The 4,184-nt window shown below is 28.4% G+C and overlaps 1 long non-coding RNA gene across 1 annotated transcript; it reads right to left on the reverse strand.

Annotated features, from left to right (window-relative positions):
• Positions 1-1,698: 1,698 nt before the first annotated feature.
• On the reverse strand, positions 1,699-4,128 carry LOC127739613 (uncharacterized). Its single transcript, XR_001586051.3, has 4 exons — positions 3,972-4,128; positions 3,719-3,854; positions 3,408-3,561; positions 1,699-2,516 (listed from the first exon to the last, which is right to left on the reverse strand). It is a non-coding gene; the product is annotated as an uncharacterized LOC127739613 (long non-coding RNA).
• Between the last annotated feature and the right edge of the window lie 56 nt (positions 4,129-4,184).

The raw sequence follows: 4,184 nt of genomic DNA on the forward strand, positions 1-4,184 counted from the left end.
TTGCATACATAGTGAATTTAAAAAATAAATATCGTTAAATAATTATGATTTTTTAATAAATAGTAAAAAAATTAAATATCATAAACTATATTTTTTCAAAATAACCTTTTTAAGTTTTTATGTTTAGCATGATTTATTTATATATCATTTAAATTGACATTATTTTTAATTATAATGATCTTTTATCCTTAATAATTATTGTTAGAATTTAATAATTTTTCATGCCTTACAACAATTATCTATAAAAAAAACATATATCCTGAAAAAATTATTAAATTTATTCTTTTTCTTCTATTTTCACATTAAAAAAATTTTTGTTCTATCTTTTTTAATTGTTATTATGTTATTAGAATTGTTAAAAAATATTAAAAAAATTCTTTAAAAATAGAAATAACAATGACACCTTGAATAATTAATTCAATAAAATTAAATTTAAACGAATAAGATGATTCAATCAATTATTCAAATCATAGCATATTTATAAATATTAATAATGAAAATAGTCTCACTAATGTAAATGATCAATATAATAATTATATGAAAAAATAACTAATTATATAATTACATAATTTTCAAGATCCTATATAATTGAATTTAAAGAATAAATTAAAAAATATCTATATGATAATGTCATAATATTTTAGCATACTATAAATCATTTATATATTATATTATAATTTTAAGTCAACTCCGATCCTTAAACACATTATAACATAAATCATCTAAAAAGATACACCAAATTAACGAATATCTCATGGGTCACAACATACACTCTAAATTGTCATGATATTTCAAATTAAAAGAGTATCAATACAGAGAAATCAATTAATATAACTAAAATAAAGAGCAATAAAGAGACAAAAAAATAATAATAAAGAGAATCAATAAAAACATTAACATATAAACCACATGCACGAATAATGTATATATTAATTGTAAATCACAAAAAAAAAACAATATATATATATATATGAATTGAAGTACACATGACAAAATAGAATACTACAAAATAAAATTATAATAAGATTATTTAAAAACGTAAAGATAACACATCTTTTTTGTTAATCAGAAGCTAAAATAAAAAAAAAAGTATGCGCCTAATAATAAGCAATTAAAATAAACAAAAATTTAAAAAAATATAAAAAAATGAAATGTATAAATAAAGATAAAAAACAAAAATTAAATAAATTACGAAAATTGTACCCTAAACACGAGAGAGAGAGAGAGAGAGAGAGAGAATGAGTTAAAAACATTTGATCTTGTATAAATAGATGGTATTGAGAAAAATAAACAAATTAAATTAATTCATATATTTCGTTATCATATTTATTATTTATTAAATAATTTGATATTTATTCCAATCAAATCAAATAATTAATATAATTAACTAAATTAATTTATTGATATAATTAATTATAATTAATCAATTCATATAAATTATAATAAATTGTGAGATTTGAATGTCTAATCAAATTAATTAATTGATATTATTAATTAATTATAATTGATTTGTTTTAACGAATTAAATGAAATAAATCAGAAAATGTAACACCCTCACTACCAGAATGTCAAGCTTTCGACTGCGCCACTCTGATAGAAAGAAGTATTACGACCACTTTATATACTTAATATTAAAATAAGAGCCTTTGATTCGATACCGTTTCACTGAATTCTTTTAAAACCGAAACTAAATATATATATATATATATAACAAACAACTCATGTCCCTCTTACAAGATTGTAATAACAAAGACGATGGAAGAAAAATTATCAAATCAATGCAATACCATATAAACCAAAAACGTAGTATAACTCTTCACTAGACTCCTTCCTCTGATTCCTGAAGGTAAAGCTGTAGGGGGTGAGAACTTAACCACACAGTCTCACCACGGAATTTCAGAATTGTCATAAGAAGATATTTTATAAGAAAACTGTTTTCAAGCTCAGTGATTATCATTGCCTTATGAATCTCTTAAAAACCAATAGGTAATCGTTCAATACCTTTTCAAAGAAACAACGTTTAATTTTTTTCAGAAATCCAAAACCTTTTCCTTTTTTATAAGAAAATCTCATTCAGAAACTAATTACACAATCAAACAACACAATCATTAATTCAGCACCAAAATTCATTCTCAAAAGTAGCACGCCAGGACAAACACAGGCAAGACAAACAAGGAAAGCACAAGTAGGTAGCAGTTACAGCAAATAGTTCAAGTAGCAGTTACGAACAGTTTAGCAATTAGGCAAACCAAAATAAGTTTAAACCCAAGCAAAACATACAAATGCATATAATGCATGCCTGTCCTATGGCTGATGAGGCTCATCTGTCGATTATCCAGCCAACGTGACAAGTCTGAATTGTCCTTAGACTGTCCCCCAACGTGCATCCCCAAGAGTCTATGCATAACTTTTTCTCAAATAATCAATATTGCTCAATGGGGATAACATTCCCGAGAATTTATATAGTGTCCGGTCACACTTGCGTCGTAGAGTCAATAGAGTATCGAGTTTTCAACCTGGTACACGTGTTGGCAAGCCACGACACTTTATTCAGGGAACCTCATATCTCAGATAATTCAAATTCATAAGCCATATTTCATTTCCAAATTCATAAGTTCAACAATCTCAACATCATCATCATTCATCAATCCATATCTCATTTTCAAATTCATTCAAAAACCATATTTCAAAGAAAATCTTTATCATCCTTCCTTCCATTCCGTTCATTAACAAATTCCAATTCAAAACATAATTCTTTCTTTGATAAATAAAGTTATCTTTAACCATATAATGCTTAAAATTAAATCTTTTTAAAATAACTACCTCAAATGAAATTTCTAATTTTACAAAATTTCGCCAGCATCTCCTCTAAAACTCGGATTTCTGCCACCCTTTTCAGGTCCCAACAAAACCATTTCTCAAACTCCCTTCGATTCAATTTCAAAATCAGACCAATTTTAATATCTCAGACCATTTTCAATTGAAACTCCTTTTTCAACAAATCAAGCTTATTTTCAATATTATAATCCTTTCCAGATCTCAATTCATTTCCAACAAAGCCAACCAACATTTACTCAAACCCTTTCCAACAGTTTCAAATCCGAGTCATTCACAAATCTCAAGCCATTTTCCAAACCCAAAATTAACTCTAACATCAAATCATTTTCCAATTCTCAAATTATACTTGATAAATATTCAAATCAGATTTTCCAATTAATTTCCTACTCACTATCTTAATTCCAACACGCTATTCAGAAGTAGCCACAGTCAAGTAAGCAATCACATTCATTCAAGGCAATTCAGTTCAATTCATAAAACTCCATAATCACTAAAAATTCTTATTCGCTTAAATATCAATTTATAACAATTCTTAAGAATAAAAATGAGTTTAATGAAAATGCCCCTACCTCAATGTCACAATTAAAAGAAACCGAAGGCAGAATTTTGGCGAGAAAGTAGGCTGGACTGCACCCTCAACATCGCAGCCTCATCATTCTACCATAAATCAGCATTGGTGGTAGCAACAAGCTACTACAAAACCGGTCATAGCTTCAACAGTTCCTGTCCCAAGGCAGCATCAACGTAAATACATGACCTAATTGTAGCATAAAATGGGAGCCACAAGGGCTGAGATAAAATAAAGACATAGACTACCATGATTAGAGCAGGTACATGGCAGAGGAACGAAATAGAATCAGAGCAAGGATGAGAGTGTTACCGTTTCAAAATTGGGGAAATTGGAATCAGAACAACGAGGATGATGTTGGCCAAGTTGAGATATGATGGCGGCATTACCAACTCCGATTACACTCGCAGCAACATCGAATTTGATGGAATTAAATACAGAAACAACTCTGAAAATTCAAGGCAACACCGAAACTAAAATGGAATTAGAACCATATCAAACAGATAAACGAGACCAAGGCAATTCAGAGTATAAAAGTGAAATAGAGTCCGGAGAAAGACTAGACCTAGGGCAGTGACACTGAACTTGAATTGGGACAAATCAACAGCAACAGTAGCAACATTAGGACTAGCAGTAGCAATCTCAGTTACCCCAGCAGCAACGATTCTTAAAAAAAACATCAACCATCACAACCCACAGCTGCAACAGCTTAACCCTAAAACATCAATGCCTTAAAGTTCTTAATTTACAGATAACAAGATAATAGCAGTGGAGGTTC

This window comes from Arachis duranensis, chromosome 7, assembly GCF_000817695.3.
Source record: "Arachis duranensis cultivar V14167 chromosome 7, aradu.V14167.gnm2.J7QH, whole genome shotgun sequence".
NCBI lineage: Eukaryota > Viridiplantae > Streptophyta > Magnoliopsida > Fabales > Fabaceae > Arachis > Arachis duranensis.